The sequence below is a fragment of the Setaria viridis genome, chromosome 7 (genome assembly GCF_005286985.2).
Source record: "Setaria viridis chromosome 7, Setaria_viridis_v4.0, whole genome shotgun sequence".
In the NCBI taxonomy this organism is placed as follows: Eukaryota; Viridiplantae; Streptophyta; class Magnoliopsida; order Poales; family Poaceae; genus Setaria; species Setaria viridis.
This window is the reverse complement of record NC_048269.2, coordinates 32,106,739-32,129,229: the sequence shown is the minus strand read 5'-3', so window position 1 is coordinate 32,129,229 and position 22,491 is coordinate 32,106,739. Positions and strand designations below refer to the sequence as shown.

At 44.6% G+C, this 22,491-nt stretch overlaps 1 pseudogene; it reads right to left on the bottom strand.

Moving 5' to 3' along the window:
• Positions 1 to 3,017: 3,017 nt before the first annotated feature.
• On the bottom strand, positions 3,018 to 5,288 carry LOC117862906 (uncharacterized; annotated as a pseudogene).
• Between the last annotated feature and the right edge of the window lie 17,203 nt (positions 5,289 to 22,491).

The window sequence follows — 22,491 nt, the reverse complement described above, 5'->3', positions numbered from 1 at the left end:
TTTTGTATTATACCTCTTCTTTTGTATTATACCTTCTATACACAACTTAAAGGTAAGAATTCGTGCATATCCTTTCGTTACCTGTCGTATGCTAGCGCTATTCTATTCTAGCGTCCCAATCAATCGACTCCGATTTGCCACCAACTACAAAAAAAAAAAATGAGAAGAAACACACTGTTGTTCACTTCCACTCGATGTTCAAGTGGAAACTTTGCGCTTCTCTCTTTTCTAGAGATGTATGCTAGCTACACATATCTGATAGAAGGTGAGCGTATGTATAGATCTTGTTAGGTCTAATTTCGCAAATAATAATGAATTTGACACATAGAATTTGGTTCTAGAATTGAAACTTGTCTTCTCATCAAATTTTTAGATAAATAGTTTTTAAAATTAATTTGTTACTGTAGCTAATTTAATTAATTAGTTGAAACAAAAATTATATTTTGTATATGTATGTAACTAATTTTCCTTGTATTTAACTCCAAATGGGTGTAACTATTTTTCTATGTATTTTAGCACGAACAAAGAGGATGTAAGTAAAAAGGGAACTTGCCTTATCTCATCTAAAATGTAACTAATCTTCTATGTATATTTCTCACAGGCATGTATTTAATTTTTATGATAACATTTGGACTGACTTGTGAAACACAAATGACAAAACAGAAGTTCTTGAAGAAGTTATATTGTTTTATTTTGGATGGCCTCGATCTATGTGTGAACAATATTAATTGATGATCTCTATATGACTATACGTGGATGTGGATGAACTCTTATGTTTGGATGTGCTGAAGTCTTTTACTTTAAGAATATAAGGGACTCTAGGATTTTTAGGACAATGATGAAAAAAAGTCACACTGTCTCCATCATTTAAGCATGCATTCTGCGGCGTTTTTTTTGGTTTTTGGGAAATTGGCAGATAAAACATTGTGCGCCTTGACATACTATACGTGATCGTTCTAGTGCTAGCTACTTGAGTTAGAAAAGACGTTCGCCTGCATCTATCCGGGACATGCGTGATCGTTCTAGTGCTGATTTGTGCCAGAAGATGAGCTCGCGATGGGCACGAGTGGCCGATCAAAGCCCTCAGCTCGCAAGTGTGTTCCATCATCACATCTCAACTCCTTGTGGTGCACGTGTGTGATGTGAAGAGCAAGACAGCCTCCCCATCAGATCAAACTGTACAAATTCCGTTTGGCTTTTCAGTACCTCACTTGTCACTTCAGACTGCCTGTTGCGCTGGTAAGCAAAAATCCAAACAAGTAGTATATATAATGAAAGCGTGTTGCTTGATTTCGGTTTACGTAATCAACCACTTCTCGATCTCTTGCAACATTAACAATCGCTTAAAACCAAATGCTCTGATCCGGTTTTCCAGTGAAGTCTCTATACGTGTGACAGGATCGATGACCATGCATATGGCTGGACTGTAGTAGTTGCATGTATCATGCATTGCATGTTCCATTACTCCAACCTAATGCCCAGAGCCATCGCTGTCGGATCCTAAGTTCCGAACAACTTTCAAAAAGCTACAAAGCCGATGCCCGCAAGTATATGATTGCCTTCTTCATCAACTGAAAGCAAAATGCCTGTTGACTTGTTCAAAGTAGCTAGGAATTAATAAGAATAGCTAATGAATGGAGATAATAATCAATCAAATCTCGATCAATATTTCCTACAGTGACCGGCAATGCAAAAGGTTGAGCACGGCACACAACGGCATGAAATCTCTGCATTATGATGAGTATGAATGTATGATGATGCATGGCAACCCATGTTTCAGTAGGATCTGTACATCTGCTCGAAGAAAGTAGAAGGACAGCTCGATCTCAATCATGGATGTGCACTACTTGTCTAAGAAAAAAAATACTAATATATCGGGCCACCTCGACAGATCAACGCTATCCATCTACTCTAGTAGAAGTTGGTCTCGCTCTGTTCATATATCCGAACGAGAGAGATGCCATACAAAAAGAAATCACATGCGTGCAACTAGCCGGCTACTGCTGCAAAAGCTTCTGTCCGGCCTCGTCTCGGTAGATATTTCGATTGATCACCAAAGGTCCAAGAAAGCTAGCTGCAAGCGGCGAATATAAAACGGAACATATCGATTAGGTGCTGACGGATCGGGATGCATGCATGGTTTCTACATAAGAAACTGCTTAGAACTTTGCTGTTCCTAGTGTAGTCGGTTTCACGGGACCAAGGTGATGCTGCAGGACCGATTCGTCAAAAAAGGTCGCTGCAACTTGGCATGCGTGCAGCAATCATTGAAGATCGAGGATCACGTAAGTTAATCATATATAGGATGTGAAGAACAAACACTCAAGTTACCTATGGGGGAGAATGCAAGAATCAGAGCGTTCGTATTTGTTATGTTTCTTCATTGGATTAGTAGCTCAAGTGTGAATGAGTGTGTTCTAAGATTGTGTGCCTACCAATTCTCTGTTTTTCTTCTTCCAGAAAAGTTGATCTGATGGATCACTGATATGCAATTCCTGACAGGAATGGTGGGTTTTGCATGTTTAATTGACCTTTAAATCTCAAACTGGTTTATCTTTTGTTTATGACAGGCATCAGCACATTTGATTGAAAGGGCAATATCCGACAACGAAGCATTCACCGAAGGCAAAATTGCCTGGAAACAATTGCTTTGGATATGTTGTATCTGATCTTCAGAAGTGGGCTGTTGTTGAGAAATTTCAACCTTCTTCAAAGTCGAGTTCTAATCTAAATGGTCCTTGGGCAACAGCTCAATTTGTTAAATGAGCATAGCTTAGGTGTTAAATCAGAGGAGCTCTGCCATAATTATAAAATCTCATACGCATAGGCTCCCTATCGGTTTACACATAGACGTTCCTGTTGCTGTTCAAATAGAAGTTCTGTTAGGTTTTCAATGATCTTGACATGTTCTTCGCTGCACATCCTCCTCAAGAATGCATTTGTGAATGACGACGTAAATTATTAGAGTACGTTTTTATGTTTCTAAAATAATTATAGTACTTTTCTAAATGTATGAATGGCCATTATAAGTTTTTAGAGTTTTATTGAAAACACGTGCGACACTTTACCAGTCGTACAAAAAAACAACCACCGACAGACATACAACTTGTGACAGATTACAGGGGCCTTACATCGAATATAACAGAGGCTTGGAATACTAAAGGATGCCTGCAAAATAGAAAATTACATTTATTTAACCCAAAACTAATTGAACTGGAGAAGTTGAAGAAACCATGTCCATGATCTGCTTGAGCGTGGTGCCCTTCTCCTCGTCGCTCCAAGATTGTTCCTGCGTCACCATCTCCCAGTCCCAACGCCCCCTGTACCGAACATGCCCATTCTTGAACATGGCGAGATGGCACAACGCCGTGCATACTCCCACCACAAACTTGACAAGGCAAATCTGCCTCGCCGTCCCCTTGAAACCAACCACCACAAACTCCTTCAGGTGATGCTGCCGAAGCTCCGTGGGCGTCCAGGGTATCTCTTCACCGGGCTTCTTGCTAACGGCATGCACAATGCGTATGTGAAGGATCTCGAGGGAAGGTGCCATCTCGAGGAGCAGACGAGGCCATGTGACATCCCAGGACGAAGGCACATCCGCGACAAGCAGCCGCCTCAGGTTTGGCAAGAATTCAGACGGGGGGCTCGACGGCACAATCCATCTGTAAGGCCCAGTGAAGCGGATAATGAGGTTCCTTATGCCCGGGGTGCAATCGAGAAACATGTCGAGCTCCAAGTCCACACGCCAGTCTATTTCTTCCAAGCCGAGGCACACGGCGAGGTTCCGTTGGCTGAGGCAAGGAAATGAGCTAGACTCGAAGATCACCCAACTTTGAAGCGACGCAAGGCTCTCGAGACGGGGAAGAGCCCTCAGCGATAGCTTTCGGAATGTGCAATTCTCCACCACGAGCTCTCTGATTTGTGATCTGGGGGCGTCCACGGTCACAATCAAGGATATGCCCTTGCGGGTGCTGCAGCCGCAGGAGATGAGGTGCAGCGTCTGCAACTGGGGGCACAAGGTGAAGATGTCCTCATAGGCCGCCACAGGCGTCGGTGCCGGTAGGCCTTGCAGGACGAGCCTGTTGAGCGCGTTGTACTCGTGCAGGGGTGGAGGCACGCAGCCACTGAGCTTAAGGCTCCGCAGGCGTGACGCCCCCCTTGCACAGGCCATGGCTAGGAAAGGTATGGATAGGAAAGTCGTCGACTCCTGGTCCTCGACTTCCGAAAAGTCGCTTAGCCACGGCCTCAAGGTCCTCGACGCCCCAAGCATCGATGGCCTCCGCGACGAGCCGGTCCATGCGGCCGGCGTTGCCGGTGATGAAGAACTCGAGGCTCAGCGTCTTGACCCTCCGGCGAGGCCCTTCCAAGAAGCGCTCCGTGGAGCTGATGAAGGCGCGCATGGCACGGCGCTCGTACCTCCTGATGTTAGCCAGCAGCTCCAGATTCATCGCGCGGAAGCAGTGCAGAAAGGCGCGGTTGTCCTTGTAGAGGTCAACCCATCGGTGGTACCGCGGCGGGAGCATGTCGCTGGCCCTCAGATCGAGGGCATCGAGCTCGCGGGGGAGGTGCGCCCAGCGCTTGGAGAGCGAGCCGGCGCCAAGCGTCGAGCGGGTGTCGAGACGGCGCAGGATGAGGAGAAGGAGGTCGTCGGGGAGGGCGCTTATCCGGTCCTCACGGCGGCGCCGGAGCAGGATTTGACCCGCCCCACTCCTGCCACATCTCCTTGCCATGAGAGAGCTACAGGCCGCCAACGGACGGCGCTGGGGCAGGAACCGACCCGGCCTACCTCTCCTCACCATGAGAGAGGTACCTCCACCTGCGCGACGAACCGCGTAGCGAGCAGATGCGCCTGGCTCACGGCCGCGGCCGCAGCGGCGCTTAAATAGCGCCGTCGGGATCGACATCGAAACCTATTCGGACTAGGCTCGACAATTTGCGGCTTTGTGTGGATCAGCGACTCCGAATCGGAGTAGAAACGGAACCGCCGGCGACAAGATCTGGGGGGAATGGAGCGCCGCCGGCGATAGTGTGGGTGTGGTGTTGCCGTGTTGGGGGAAATGGGCCGGCGCAGTGTTCGATGGCGGCGTGTGGGAACACCGGAGGGCGCAGAGTGTGAACGAAAAGGCCGTGCTGTGCTGCTGGGGGAGACGACGAGACGGTGAAACTGATGGGTGGGCTTAGGGTCCCTTAGTGGAGGCCCATGGTGGAGAACATGGTCACACACTGTCACAGGCCTGCTGGTGCTTCCAGCTCAGCTAGTTTTTGACACAACAGGCCTGGGGAAATTAAATCGTGATGGTGAGTTCGTGACTGCAAAACAATTTTTGACACAACACCCCCTAAATCAGGCTACTTTAGCTCGTTTCGTAGTCGGGAGAAAAACAATTTTTTTCTCCGTCACATATAACGACTTAACAATTTGGAATGAAAAAATATTGTAAATTTATTCGTTGAAACTGGCAATATGGATTCTTTTTTTCCTAAAAGTGATCTCTGTACAGACAATGTAGATGGGCCAATCGATAAAAAGAAAATCTGTTGGCGCTAAAAATCGGCCGATGACCCTCAGCGTCGGACACACGATCCGGGAGAATCTGCTTAGCTCCTGTTCGGGTGATCGCCCTGGTGCGGTTCGCGCGGACTGTTGATTGACAAGAAAAGAAACGTATTAAATCCCAAGGATTTCGATCGGCTAAAATTCTGATCTGTCTCAAAAAGCGTATCAGCGAATCGACCAATTTGCTATGAAGATGACCGGCTATAGAACAGCCGACAATCACGCAGCGATTGTAAAGAATCTACCAGAGCAGACTAGAAACACTACGAAGCAACACTTGAAATAGATCTAATCGGCTGTATAATGAGAAATGAAAATAACAGTAATAAAGCCGACAGTTCAAATCTCAAGCTGGATAACTGGTGATAAAACTAAAATAATAGATGAAACCTATAGTTCTAGTTAATATCGATAACTTGTGAATAAATCTAAACGAAACAACAACGATGCACCCGAAGTTAAAGCTTAGATATTACTCGATAAACAGAACTTACAGAATCGGTCGGAGATCGTGTCGATGCAACCCCGCCAATCCGTATGAACTCGTGAAAGAAAAGACGTATTGGTGAAGTCGCCGACTTAAAAGTAAAGTACGATAAAAAAGTAGATTGTTTGTATTCATTGATGTGTTGTTTTACAAATCTCTAGAGATGGCTATTTATAGTCTGTTACAACTGATTTTCTAACCGACTAGAATCTATCTCTAATTTTAAACAAAAATGAATATTTACAAACACAACTCGTATCGGAGTTGGTTATCATACTCCCACGGACCAATCTTTCTCTATCTTCTTTTCTAGCCCATCTTAAACCCATATTGGCCCAAACGCTCCAACCTTCCAATCGGCTGACCTTCACCAACTCCTTCTGCCAATCGGTCAATTCCCAACTATAGCACTAATCGGCCGATTCCCAATCGTAACCTTTTAACCCGCTGCATCGGCCAATCCTTTCATCTCTTGACGCCGATCAAAACATGTCAAAATCTGGCGTCAACAAAATCTCAACCATCAACCAAGTTGCCTGTTCTAAACAAAATTAGGCCCTACTTGCAGTTGCCCTATTCGCTGCTTCACAATCAATTTGCCACCTATGAATCGCTAAAGAGAGCATACCTACACTAAACAGGGCTGCAAAGTATTACCCTACGTCCTATATTTGAGCTATGCACAGTGCTTCATGCACGCAGACATCTAGCTATGCATGACAATTTCTTCATTCTCCTCCTGTTAGCTGCAGACTAGCTGCGTTTGCGCTCTGGTGGAGGACGATCCCCCGGCCACTCGGCGTGTGCACTCCAATCCTGCTAGGAATGTGCGGGTGTTGCAGCTCGATAACAAACCTCAAGCAGGAGCGGTCGAAGCCGCGGAATGCAGAACGAGTCGATCTCGACCATCGAGCCGACGCAGCTGTATATGCCCCGAACCTTCGACAGTGCCCAGTGTTCTTCCGGGAGGTTCCATGTCGTGACATGTGCCAATCACGTGGGTCCCGGATGAAGCGATCATCAGTGTCTTCCACGCGCTCCAGCCGCACTACCGTGCTATTCACACGGATTGGCTGGATGAGCATGGTGGATTCTCTGGCAGCCGCGGAGCCGAAGTGGAGGAGGCCAACACCGCGGGAGGAGGGGAGGATCTGGAAGCGAAGGTGGGGTGTGGCGATGTTGAACGCGGAGTGGATCAGTGGCGCAGGGTTGGCGGCGGCAGTTGGAGGCTCGATCTCCACGAACGCGAAGCGGGTGGTGTGCTCCCAGTCGCCTTCCGCAACCCATATTTCCACGTAGTCCAGGCCCGCGACAACATCGATGCTTTCGACGGATTCCTCCTTGGACGTTGCCTCCGTGGCATTGTCCTGGAGGGAGCCGTCCGAGCGGTCACGCGGATCCCCTTCACTACCAGCACGCGTGACGTCGCGCAGGAGCTGCGCATGCTGGGTAGGGACGTGTGGCAGAGGGGGTTGGTGGTGGGGACCTGCCCTTCTGTCGGTGTGCTAGCCGCCGATAGTGTCCGTGGCGACGCGCCACTGACCATGCGAATGTCTCTAGCATGGGGGGCAACACGAGGCGGACGTCGCGGGGAGAAGTGCGCCCCCCCTCTAGAACACGTTTCCCCTTGGCAGCCTGTTCCCGGAACAGATCGCCCAGGAAGAAAGGGCCCTCGTCCAAGACTGGGGCAGCCGCAGTGGTGTCAGCAACAGCGGTCTCGATCTGTTGGCTCATGACAGGCCCACTTCTTGAGGAGACGAGCATGCGAAGAGGTTCGAAGGCGGTGGTGAAAGGAGGGAGGTTTAGCGGGGTTGGTGGCGGCGTGGGCGTGGCGGACGGTGGCGGCGAGGATCGGGGCCTGAACGGGATAGCGTCAACCGGCACGCACGCGGGAAGCGGGATGGTGGGGTGGTGGCGGGGGTGGGGGGTATGCTCGTGCGGAAACACTACTGGGTAGGCGTATCCCCTGTGCCTGGTGCCACGACAGATGCGGCAGCGGATAGGGTCGCGGCAGTTGCGAACGCGGTGATCACGGGCGAGGCAGCGGGGGCAGCGCTGGTGTTGAAGGGGAATGGGAGGTGGGGGTGAAGGCGGGGGCGGGGTAGAAGGAAGAGCTGGGGAAAGCACGGCGCGCAGGTATGGCTGGCTGGTGGGAACAGGCGGAGGAGTGAAGGCGGGGGAGGGGGGCTGAGGTGACCTGAGCACGGCGCTCCTTACTGTTGCGGCCGAGGGAGCAGCCCGAGGTCAGCGCTTGGAGTACAGACAGCATCCAAGCGTATCTCGTGGCGTGCAGCAGGTTGTGTGCAAGCCGCAGGTGTGTTAACCGCATTGTTGTCTTGAGCCGCGTACCCGTCAGTCGCCGACGGGTGGGTAGCATTGATTGCCGGTTCTTCTTCCTGGAGCGTGCTCGCTATGGCAGCTGCGCTAGCTTCCGATGGGTGCAAGTGAAAGACAAGGTGATGAAACTCGAAGACATGAAAAGTTTATTCTGGAATGTTAGAGGACTGGGAGGTGCTAGAAGAAGGAAACAGCTGAAAGAAATTATGGGGCATTACATAATTGATATCGTTTGTCTACAAGACATGATCAAAACTGACTAATCAATTGGTGAACTAAAGGATCTTTGCAACGGTAATTTTTCTTGGAACTGGACTGCGAAGAGAGGACACTTAGGGGGTACCCTGGATGGGGTAAAGTAAGGTGATTTGGATGCCATAGAGATGGATAGTGGGGATTTCTTCTCTAGTATAAAAATTGAAAATAGAGGAGACAAACTTCAATGGGAGGTAATCAACATGTATGGACCTGTGCAATTGAAAACGAAGGCAGCTTTCCTACAAGAACTCAGCCAAAATATCACAGAGATGGAATGTCCTTTCTTGATAGGGGGTGACTTTAACATGATCAGATTTGAGTGGGAAAATCGTCCGACAATCTGGACCAAAGCTTAATGGATACTTTCAATAACTTCATAAATGACAATGGAATCAAAGAAATGCACAGGAAAGGGGGGGATTCATAGCTCAAAATTATCTCATTACCTCAAGTATAATGTCCCTTTCCGTGTTCTTCCACCTGGTAAGTTTTTTGCTCTGTTTGTTGGTACGACTTTTGAGCTAGCTTTTTTCGTGTCCTTCTTATGAGCAGCACTGATGAACTGTTGTCGATACGTGCTCAAAACACTATCAACACCAATTCCATCGTATGGAACTGCTTCATCACCCATTTGCAGCACACAGGCCGCAGATTTGGTTTTGGAAATCAGAACTGGTCCAAAGTCAAAACAAAATATCAAAACTGATATTAACTGATACGATCCACTGCTAACAAGTTGAGAAACAAAACATCAAAACTTATAATAACTGATACTACCTTCTAAGTCCTCCTGTGACTTCGCCTTCCGAACTAGTTCAACTCGAAGGACTAGATGTGTTCTCACTGACGCAAGTGATTTAACTTTCTTGATAGCTTGTTTGATATTTTGAATCTCTGACTTCAACTCCATCTTTTCCACTGAAAAAAAAGAGAGAAAAGAGAGTTTACAACATTGAACATACATCTACAGACACGCCATAAGAAAGCAGCAACCAGGAGTGTACCCCAAAAAAGGTACATAATGAGCACGCATTTTTTTTGCTGGAACGACGTAGGAGATAATGAACACGCATTTACCTTGCTCTCTGGGGTTGAACTGTATATCATTGTTAACGAGGTGTGTGTACTTAAGCAGGTCACGCAACTTTTGCCTTTTTGCAGTATATCTCCGCTCAACCATCTCATCCCTTTCCTTCTTTAGTGCTATTGCTTCCTTTCTTGCTCTATGTACTGAATCTGTTGATAGCAGATCCTTACCACTCAACTCATTAGCATTATCAACATCTCTTATGTACAAGATCCAAGAAAACTGAGACATCCCTTTCTGTTATTGCTGTAAGAAAATTGGACACAGATCATCAGTGTGTTCGAATAACAGAGGGTTAAGAGTATGCGGATTTGGTTTACCTGGATAGGGTTTCTACAGTATCCACATTCCTACAGAAAAGACAGAGAGGAAGAAGGACAATGCTGGTAATCATGAGAATTGAATATGGTTATGCAGATGTGGAAATTATGGAGGGAGAGCTGGTTCATTTATTCAGAGAGGTGCCCAAATGGAACATCAAAAGGATGAGTGAAGAAAATGAATACATGATCACTTTTCCCAATGAAGAATTAGACACCAAGTAGCTAAGTTCGAAGGTTTTGACTTTGAAAAATCAGGTGTCAAAGCCAAGGTGATACCCACTGAGATATCAGCTAAGGCGGATGGGAACCTGGTGGTTGTATGGATCAAAGCCTACAATCTCCCACCAAGGGCCAGGACGGCAGAAACTGTAATGGAAGTGGCCTACATTGTGGGGGACCCTGAAGAAGTAGATCTGAACTGTTTCAAAAAACCACAGTTAGGATAGAACTAGCTTGCAGGAATGCTAGAGAGATTTAGGGAGAAACTTAAGTGTTTTTCAATGGAGAGTCACAGTATGGGGTGGGAGGTGGAGAAGAATAACAATAACTCGAGAAAAGTACCATGTACATCCAAGTTTGATAGAGAGAGAGATAGAGATGAGGAGGATGAAGAAGAAGAGGAAGAAAACTCTTTCGCTAGTCATGAGCCATTGGATGAGAAACAGAGGGGTGACAACAAAATGTCCCAAGTCGAAGGCTCTGGTAAAACTGCTTACTCTATACCCAGCAAAAAGCAAAAGGTGACCGAGAACAGTGGGCATGCAGAAGAACTTAGCGCACCAGCGATCAAGGATGACAACGAGATGAATCTACACTCTAGAAGATGTAGAAAGGGTTAAAAGCTCACTCCCTGAGGACTCACCCATAGAGATGTATGAGGAAGCTGACCCAACCCAAGAGAGTGCTACAAACATGAGCGAAGGGAAAGATCTGTCAGTCATTGAGGAAGAGATTGCTGAGGAGGAACTGATTGACTATGATGAAGACCCTTTTGCAATAAAAAATGGAAATGGAACAAATCAAGCTAATATATGCCATGAACTTCTACACACATGAAGCTGGTGATAAGTGTGATGCGAAGGAACATGAGTAGATGTGTGTGTGTGTGTGTGTTGGGAGGGGGGTAGGGATGGTGAGAGAAACAAGAAGCTAGAATCATTTATAGAGGAGGTGGTCGAAGGTACTTATGGAAGCAGTGAGAGGGAGGGTTTCGTTACTGTTAAGATAAAAGCAAAGAAATACCTTGTCATAGCACAAAGGCGAAGTCTGTGCAACTATAACAACAACAAATCAGTACAGAACAAAGCGGAAGCCATAAAGAAAAAGAAAAAATGAGATCTCAGGTAACACTTCAGCTTTTGTTGTTTTTAATTCTGTTGACCCTAGTTACTTAGCAAAAGTAGCTGCTATCAGTAATATTGATCTTGGGGATACAGAAGAAAGGTAGAGAATGCTATAGCTACAATCCGAGCTCATGAGGTAGCCAAAGCTACCCTCATGGCTTCTGTGCAAAAGAGGGAGAACAACAAAAACCAAGACACTCAAACAGTTCAACAGATGAGAGAAGATAATCCAAATCAAACAACAAAGGACATAGAGAGAGATAAAGGTGGGGGAGACAAGGAGGAAATAGAGGTATTCTCCTCCTCGACTACTGACAAACCACTCAATGCTAGTGCGAGGAAGAGAACGGCTACTGGCCTAAATCAAAATGGAAGATATGAAAATTTTATTCTGGAATGTTAGAGGACTGGGAGGTGCTCGAAGAAGGAAACAGCTGAAAGAAATTATGGGGCATTACATAATTGATAACGTTTGTCTACAAGACATGACCAAAACTGACTAATCAATTGGTGAACTGAAGGATCTTTGCAACGGTAATTTTTCTTGAAACTGGACTGCGGCAAGAGGACACTCAGGGGGTACCCTGGTTGGGGTAAAGCAAGGTAATTTGGATGTCATAGAGATGGATAGTGGGGAATTCTTCTCTAGTACAAAAATTGAAAATAGAGGAGACAAACTTCAATGGGAGGTAATCAACATGTATGGACCTGTGCAATTGAAAACGAAGGCAGCTTTCCTACAAGAACTCAGCCAAAATATCACAGAGATGGAATGTCCTTTCTTGATAGGGGGGTGACTTTAACATGATCATATTTGAGTGGGAAAATCGTCCGACAATCTGGACCAAAGCTTAATGGATACTTTCAATAACTTCATAAATGACAATGGAATCAAAGAAATGCACAGGAAAGGGGGGGGGGATTCATAGCTGAAAATTATCTCATTACCTCAAGTATAATGTCCCTTTCCATGTTCTTCCACCTGGTAAGTTTTTTGCTCTGTTTGTTGGTACAACTTTTGAGCTAGCTTTTTTCGTGTCCTTCTTATGAGCAGCACTGATGAACTGTTATCGATACGTGCTCAAAACACTATCAACACCAATTCCATCGTATGGAACTGCTTCATCACCCATTTGCAGCACACAGGCCGCAGATTTGGTTTTGGAAATCAGAACTGGTCCAAAGTCAAAACAAAACATCAAAACTGATATTAACTGATACGATCCACTGCTAACAAGTTGTGAAACAAAACATCAAAACTTATACTTACTGATACTACCTTCTAAGTCCTCCTGTGACTTCGCCTTCCGAACCAGTTCAACTCGAAGGACTAGATGTGTTCTCACTGACGCAAGTGATTTAACTCTCTTGATAGCTTGTTTGATATTTTGAATCTCTGACTTCAAGTCCCTCTTTTCCACTGAAAAAAAAGAGAGAAAGGAGAGTTTACAACATTGAACATACATCTACAGACACGCCACAAGAAAGCAGCAACCAGGAGTGTAGCCCCAAAAAAGGTACATAATGAGTACCCATTTTTTTTTGCTGGAACGACGTAGGAGATAATGAACACGCATTTACCTTGCTCTCTGGGGCTGAACTGTATATCATTGTTAACGAGGTGTGTGTACTTAAGCAGGTCACGCAAATTTTGCCTTTTTGCAGTATATCTCCGCTCAACCATCTAATTCCTTTCCTTCTTTAGTGCTATTGCTTCCTTTCTTGCTTTATGTACTGAATCTGTTGATAGCAGATCCTTACCACTCAACTCATCAGCATTATCAACATCTCTTATGTACAAGATCCAAGAAAACTGAGATATCCCTTTCTGTTATTGCTGTAAGAAAATTGGACACAGATCATCAGTGTGTCCGAATAAGAGAGGGTTAAGAGTATCCGGATTTGGTTTACCTGGATAGGGTTTCCACAGTATCCACATTCCTACAGACACGACAGAGAGGAAGAAGGACAATGCTGGTAATCATGAGAATTGAATATGGTTATGCAGATGTGGAAATCATGGAGGGAGAGCTGGTTCATTTATTCAGAGAGGTGCCCAAATGGAACATCAAAAGGATGAGTGCAGAAAATGAATACATGATCACTTTTCCCAATGAAGAATTAGACACCAAGTACCTAAGTTCGAAGGTTTTGACTTTGAAACATCAAGTGTCAAAGCCAAGGTGATACCCACTAGGATATCAGCTGAGGCAGATGGGAACCTGGTGGTTGTATGGGTCAAATCCTACAATCTCCCACCAAGGGCCAGGATGGCAGAAACTGTAATGGAAGTGTCCTACATTGTGGGGGACCCTGAAGAAGTAGATCTGAACTATCTCAAAAAACCACAGTTAGGATAGAACTAGCCTGCAGGAATGCTAGAGAGATTTAGGGAGAAACTCAAGTATTTTTCAATGGAGAGTCACAGTATGGGGTGGGAGGTGGAGAAGAATAACAATAACTCGAGAAAAGTACCATGTACATCCAAGTTTGATAGAGAGAGAGATAGAGATGAGGAGGATGAAGAAGAAGAGGAAGAAAACTCTTTCGCTAGTCATGAGCCATTGGATGAGAAACAGAGGGGTGACAACAAAATGTCCCAAGTCGAAGGCTCTGGTCAAACTGCTTACTCTATACCCAGCAAAAAGCAAAAGGTGACCGAGAACAGTGGGCATGCAGAAGAACTTAGCGCACCAGCGATCAAGGATGACAACGAGATGAATCTACACCCTCTAGAAGATGTAGAAAGGGTTAAAACCTCACTACCTGAGGAGTCACCCACAGAGATGTATGAGGAAGCTGACCCAACCCAAGAGAGTGCTACAAACATGAGCGAACGGAAAGATCTGTCAGTCATTGAGGAAGAGATTGCTCAGGTAACACTTCAGCTTTTGTTGTTTTTAATTCTGTTGACCCTAGTTACTTGGCAAAAGTAGCTGCTATCAGTAATATTGATCTTGGGGATACAGAAGAAAGGTAGAGAATGCTATACCTACAATCCGAGCTCATGAGGTAGCCAAAGCTACCCTCATGGCTTCTATGCAAAAGAGGGAGAACAACGAAAACCAAGACACTCAAACAGTTCAACAGATGAGAGAAGATAATCCAAATCAAGCAACAAAGGACATAGAGAGAGATAAAGGTGGGGGAGACGAGGAGGAATTAGAGGTATTCTCCTCCTCGGCTACCGACAAACCACTCAATGCTAGTGTGAGGAAGAGAACGGCTACTGACCTAAATCAAAATGGAAGATATGAAAATTTTATTCTGGAATGTTAGAGGACTGGGAGGTGCTCGAAGAAGGAAACAGCTGAAAGAAATTATGGGGCATTACATAATTGATAACGTTTGTCTACAAGACATGACCAAAACTGACTAATCAATTGGTGAACTGAAGGATCTTTGCAACGGTAATTTTTCTTGGAACTGGACTGCGGCAAGAGGACACTCAGGGGGTACCCTGGTTGGGATAAAGCAAGGTGATTTGGATGTCATAGAGATGGATAGTGGGGAATTCTTCTCTAGTACAAAAATTGAAAATAGAGGAGACAAACTTCAATGGGAGGTAATCAACATGTATGGACCTGTGCAATTGAAAACGAAGGCAGCTTTCCTACAAGAACTCAGCCAAAATATCACAGAGATGGAATGTCCTTTCTTGATAGGGGGGTGACTTTAACATGATCAGATTTGAGTGGGAAAATCGTCCGACAATCTGGATCAAAGCTTAATGGATACTTTCAATAACTTCATAAATGACAATGGAATCAAAGAAATGCACAGGAAAGGGGGGGGATTCATAGCTCAAAATTATCTCATTACCTCAAGTATAATGTCCCTTTCAGTGTTCTTCCACCTGGTAAGTTTTTTGCTTTGTTTGTTGGTACAACTTTTGAGCTAGCTTTTTTCGTGTCCTTCTTATGAGCAGCACTGATGAACTGTTGTCGATACGTGCTTAAAACACTATCAACACCAATTCCATCGTATGGAACTGCTTCATCACCCATTTGCAGCACACAGGCCGCAGATTTGGTTTTGGAAATCAGAACTGGTCCAAAGTCAAAACAAAACATCAAAACTGATATTAACTGATACGATCCACTGCTAACAAGTTGTGAAACAAAACATCAAAACTTATACTTACTGATACTACCTTCTAAGTCCTCCTGTGACTTCGCCTTCCGAACCAGTTCAACTCGAAGGACTAGATGTGTTCTCACTGGCGCAAGTGATTTAACTCTCTTGATAGCTTGTTTGATATTTTGAATCTCTGACTTCAAGTCCCTCTTTTCCACTGAAAAAAAGAGAGAAAGGAGAGTTTACAACATTGAACATACATCTACAGACACGCCACAAGAAAGCAGCAACCAGGAGTGTAGCCCCAAAAAAGGTACATAATGAGTACCCATTTTTTTTTTGCTGGAACGACGTAGGAGATAATGAACACGCATTTACCTTGCTCTCTGGGGCTGAACTGTATATCATTGTTAACGAGGTGTGTGTACTTAAGCAGGTCACGCAAATTTTGCCTTTTTGCAGTATATCTCCGCTCAACCATCTCATTCCTTTCCTTCTTTAGTGCTATTGCTTCCTTTCTTGCTTTATGTACTGAATCTGTTGATAGCAGATCCTTACCACTCAACTCATCAGCATTATCAACATCTCTTATGTACAAGATCCAAGAAAACTGAGATATCCCTTTCTGTTATTGCTGTAAGAAAATTGGACACAGATCATCAGTGTGTCCGAATAAGAGAGGGTTAAGAGTATCCGGATTTGGTTTACCTGGATAGGGTTTCCACAGTATCCACATTCCTACAGACACGACAGAGAGGAAGAAGGACAATGCTGGTAATCATGAGAATTGAATATGGTTATGCAGATGTGGAAATCATGGAGGGAGAGCTGGTTCATTTATTCAGAGAGGTGCCCAAATGGAACATCAAAAGGATGAGTGCAGAAAATGAATACATGATCACTTTTCCCAATGAAGAATTAGACACCAAGTACCTAAGTTCGAAGGTTTTGACTTTGAAACATCAAGTGTCAAAGCCAAGGTGATACCCACTAGGATATCAGCTGAGGCAGATGGGAACCTGGTGGTTGTATGGGTCAAATCCTACAATCTCCCACCAAGGGCCAGGATGGCAGAAACTGTAATGGAAGTGTCCTACATTGTGGGGGACCCTGAAGAAGTAGATCTGAACTATCTCAAAAAACCACAGTTAGGATAGAACTAGCCTGCAGGAATGCTAGAGAGATTTAGGGAGAAACTCAAGTATTTTTCAATGGAGAGTCACAGTATGGGGTGGGAGGTGGAGAAGAATAACAATAACTCGAGAAAAGTACCATGTACATCCAAGTTTGATAGAGAGAGAGATAGAGATGAGGAGGATGAAGAAGAAGAGGAAGAAAACTCTTTCGCTAGTCATGAGCCATTGGATGAGAAACAGAGGGGTGACAACAAAATGTCCCAAGTCGAAGGCTCTGGTCAAACTGCTTACTCTATACCCAGCAAAAAGCAAAAGGTGACCGAGAACAGTGGGCATGCAGAAGAACTTAGCGCACCAGCGATCAAGGATGACAACGAGATGAATCTACACCCTCTAGAAGATGTAGAAAGGGTTAAAACCTCACTACCTGAGGAGTCACCCACAGAGATGTATGAGGAAGCTGACCCAACCCAAGAGAGTGCTACAAACATGAGCGAACGGAAAGATCTGTCAGTCATTGAGGAAGAGATTGCTCAGGTAACACTTCAGCTTTTGTTGTTTTTAATTCTGTTGACCCTAGTTACTTGGCAAAAGTAGCTGCTATCAGTAATATTGATCTTGGGGATACAGAAGAAAGGTAGAGAATGCTATACCTACAATCCGAGCTCATGAGGTAGCCAAAGCTACCCTCATGGCTTCTGTGCAAAAGAGGGAGAACAACGAAAACCAAGACACTCAAACAGTTCAACAGATGAGAGAAGATAATCCAAATCAAGCAACAAAGGACATAGAGAGAGATAAAGGTGGGGGAGACGAGGAGGAATTAGAGGTATTCTCCTCCTCGGCTACCGACAAACCACTCAATGCTAGTGTGAGGAAGAGAACGGCTACTGACCTAAATCAAAATGGAAGATATGAAAATTTTATTCTGGAATGTTAGAGGACTGGGAGGTGCTCGAAGAAGGAAACAGCTGAAAGAAATTATGGGGCATTACATAATTGATAACGTTTGTCTACAAGACATGACCAAAACTGACTAATCAATTGGTGAACTGAAGGATCTTTGCAACGGTAATTTTTCTTGGAACTGGACTGCGGCAAGAGGACACTCAGGGGGTACCCTGGTTGGGATAAAGCAAGGTGATTTGGATGTCATAGAGATGGATAGTGGGGAATTCTTCTCTAGTACAAAAATTGAAAATAGAGGAGACAAACTTCAATGGGAGGTAATCAACATGTATGGACCTGTGCAATTGAAAACGAAGGCAGCTTTCCTACAAGAACTCAGCCAAAATATCACAGAGATGGAATGTCCTTTCTTGATAGGGGGGTGACTTTAACATGATCAGATTTGAGTGGGAAAATCGTCCGACAATCTGGATCAAAGCTTAATGGATACTTTCAATAACTTCATAAATGACAATGGAATCAAAGAAATGCACAGGAAAGGGGGGGGATTCATAGCTCAAAATTATCTCATTACCTCAAGTATAATGTCCCTTTCAGTGTTCTTCCACCTGGTAAGTTTTTTGCTTTGTTTGTTGGTACAACTTTTGAGCTAGCTTTTTTCGTGTCCTTCTTATGAGCAGCACTGATGAACTGTTGTCGATACGTGCTTAAAACACTATCAACACCAATTCCATCGTATGGAACTGCTTCATCACCCATTTGCAGCACACAGGCCGCAGATTTGGTTTTGGAAATCAGAACTGGTCCAAAGTCAAAACAAAACATCAAAACTGATATTAACTGATACGATCCACTGCTAACAAGTTGTGAAACAAAACATCAAAACTTATACTTACTGATACTACCTTCTAAGTCCTCCTGTGACTTCGCCTTCCGAACCAGTTCAACTCGAAGGACTAGATGTGTTCTCACTGGCGCAAGTGATTTAACTCTCTTGATAGCTTGTTTGATATTTTGAATCTCTGACTTCAAGTCCCTCTTTTCCACTGAAAAAAAGAGAGAAAGGAGAGTTTACAACATTGAACATACATCTACAGACACGCCACAAGAAAGCAGCAACCAGGAGTGTAGCCCCAAAAAAGGTACATAATGAGTACCCATTTTTTTTTTGCTGGAACGACGTAGGAGATAATGAACACGCATTTACCTTGCTCTCTGGGGCTGAACTGTATATCATTGTTAACGAGGTGTGTGTACTTAAGCAGGTCACGCAAATTTTGCCTTTTTGCAGTATATCTCCGCTCAACCATCTCATTCCTTTCCTTCTTTAGTGCTATTGCTTCCTTTCTTGCTTTATGTACTGAATCTGTTGATAGCAGATCCTTACCACTCAACTCATCAGCATTATCAACATCTCTTATGTACAAGATCCAAGAAAACTGAGATATCCCTTTCTGTTATTGCTGTAAGAAAATTGGACACAGATCATCAGTGTGTCCGAATAAGAGAGGGTTAAGAGTATCCGGATTTGGTTTACCTGGATAGGGTTTCCACAGTATCCACATTCCTACAGACACGACAGAGAGGAAGAAGGACAATGCTGGTAATCATGAGAATTGAATATGGTTATGCAGATGTGGAAATCATGGAGGGAGAGCTGGTTCATTTATTCAGAGAGGTGCCCAAATGGAACATCAAAAGGATGAGTGCAGAAAATGAATACATGATCACTTTTCCCAATGAAGAATTAGACACCAAGTACCTAAGTTCGAAGGTTTTGACTTTGAAACATCAAGTGTCAAAGCCAAGGTGATACCCACTAGGATATCAGCTGAGGCAGATGGGAACCTGGTGGTTGTATGGGTCAAATCCTACAATCTCCCACCAAGGGCCAGGATGGCAGAAACTGTAATGGAAGTGTCCTACATTGTGGGGGACCCTGAAGAAGTAGATCTGAACTATCTCAAAAAACCACAGTTAGGATAGAACTAGCCTGCAGGAATGCTAGAGAGATTTAGGGAGAAACTCAAGTATTTTTCAATGGAGAGTCACAGTATGGGGTGGGAGGTGGAGAAGAATAACAATAACTCGAGAAAAGTACCATGTACATCCAAGTTTGATAGAGAGAGAGATAGAGATGAGGAGGATGAAGAAGAAGAGGAAGAAAACTCTTTCGCTAGTCATGAGCCATTGGATGAGAAACAGAGGGGTGACAACAAAATGTCCCAAGTCGAAGGCTCTGGTCAAACTGCTTACTCTATACCCAGCAAAAAGCAAAAGGTGACCGAGAACAGTGGGCATGCAGAAGAACTTAGCGCACCAGCGATCAAGGATGACAACGAGATGAATCTACACCCTCTAGAAGATGTAGAAAGGGTTAAAACCTCACTACCTGAGGAGTCACCCACAGAGATGTATGAGGAAGCTGACCCAACCCAAGAGAGTGCTACAAACATGAGCGAACGGAAAGATCTGTCAGTCATTGAGGAAGAGATTGCTCAGGTAACACTTCAGCTTTTGTTGTTTTTAATTCTGTTGACCCTAGTTACTTGGCAAAAGTAGCTGCTATCAGTAATATTGATCTTGGGGATACAGAAGAAAGGTAGAGAATGCTATACCTACAATCCGAGCTCATGAGGTAGCCAAAGCTACCCTCATGGCTTCTGTGCAAAAGAGGGAGAACAACGAAAACCAAGACACTCAAACAGTTCAACAGATGAGAGAAGATAATCCAAATCAAGCAACAAAGGACATAGAGAGAGATAAAGGTGGGGGAGACGAGGAGGAATTAGAGGTATTCTCCTCCTCGGCTACCGACAAACCACTCAATGCTAGTGTGAGGAAGAGAACGGCTACTGACCTAAATCAAAATGGAAGATATGAAAATTTTATTCTGGAATGTTAGAGGACTGGGAGGTGCTCGAAGAAGGAAACAGCTGAAAGAAATTATGGGGCATTACATAATTGATAACGTTTGTCTACAAGACATGACCAAAACTGACTAATCAATTGGTGAACTGAAGGATCTTTGCAACGGTAATTTTTCTTGGAACTGGACTGCGGCAATAGGACACTCAGGTGTACCCTGGTTGGGGTAAAGCAAGGTGATTTGGATGTCATAGAGATGGATAGTGGGGAATTCTTCTCTAGTACAAAAATTAAAAATAGAGGAGACAAATTTCAATGGGAGGTAATCAACATGTATGGGCTTGTGCAATTGAAAACGAAGGCAGCTTTCCTACAAGAACTCAGCCAAAATATCACAGAGATGGAATGTCCTTTCTTGATAGGGGGGTGACTTTAACATGATCAGATTTGAGTGGGAAAATCGTCCGACAATCTGGACCAAAGCTTAATGGATGCTTTCAATAACTTCATAAATGACAATGGAATCAAAGAAATGCACAGGAAAGGGGGGGATTCCTAGCTCAAAATTATCTCATTACCTCAAGTATAATGTTCCTTTCCGTGTTCTTCCACTTGGTAGTATATTCCCACAGGCCAATCTTTCTCTATCTTCTTTTCTGACCCATCTTAAGCCCATATTGGCCCAAACGCTCCAACCTCCAATCGGCCGACCTTCACCAACTCCGTCTGCCAATCGCTCGAAACACTGTAGCGCCAATCGGCCGATTCCCAAATGTAGCACTAATCAGCCAATTCCCAAACGTAACCTTTTAACCCGCCACATCAGCCAATCCTTTGCTCTCTTGACGCCGATCAAAACGTGTTAAAATCTGGCGTCAACCCATGCCCCCCAGTTTCGGAGTAAAACATGACTTTTACTTCGAAATTCTCTTTTTCTTTAACCTCTTCTCCGAAACAAACGCGGCAAAAAATCTCCTTCTGTTTCGTGGTCTTCTATCTGATGATTGCAATCTTTTCGAACTAGGCGCCTGAGACAACCGCTCCCTCGAAATTCGTGTAGACGGCACGGTAAAAATCCCGTCTTTACCCCTTCTCTCGAACCGTCTTTAAATATTGGCGTTCCCTGCCGCTTTTTCTCCATGAGCTCAGTAACTTCCTTCCCGGCGAATCACTTTCCATCTTCTCCCAGCGCCCTTTTGGCTTCCAATCGCATTCTCCGGCGATCTTTCTCTCGTCTCCGTCACATATAACGACTTACAATTTGGAAAAAAAAGTATTGTAAACTTATTCTGATCATAGTTGAAACTGGCAATACGGATTCTTTTTTCCTAGAAGTGATCTCTGTACAGACAATGTAGCTGGGCCAATCGACAAAAGGAAAATCTCAACCATCAACCGAGCTGCCTGTTCTAAACAAAATTAGGCCCTACTTGCAGTTGCCACATAGCAGATGAAAACTTTGTACAGTCGTCCTTTGCTCTGTGCAGTTAAATCTTCAGTCCCCAAATGGAGCACGGTGGGGGGGGGGGGGGGGGGGGGGAAATAGCAGGACAGGCAGTCTCATTTTTCACTGAAATTATGCAGCGTAGACTCTGATGATATTACTCCAAAAGAAAAAGACTCACCTGATATATGAAAGATTGAACAGATCCTCTGACCCTGTTCGCTGCTTGACGATCAATTTGCCACCTATGAACCGCTAAAGAGAGCGTACCTACGCTAAACAGTGCCTACGCTGCTGCAGAGTATTACCCTACATCCTATGCACAGTGCGTGAGACGTCCTATGCACAGTGCTTCACGCACGCAGACATCTGGCTATGCAGTTTCTCCATTCTCCTCCTGTTAGCTGCGTCTGCATCTGAAGATCGCTTCCGTCTCCATCTTTCTGACATCGTCCTGACGCTGCACAACAATGACACATCCATCTTACTGTCAGAGCCATTGTTTGAATTCTAATCTAGCTAGATTAATATTACATTAGAGACTGCAACCGATTTAATTTGTTTCGTTCCTATTCGAGATTGCGTCTGCTGCTCGATTACAAAATGATCCGCGGTTTGATTGATTACCTGCACGGCTGCACTACGTGATGTGGAAGAAGACA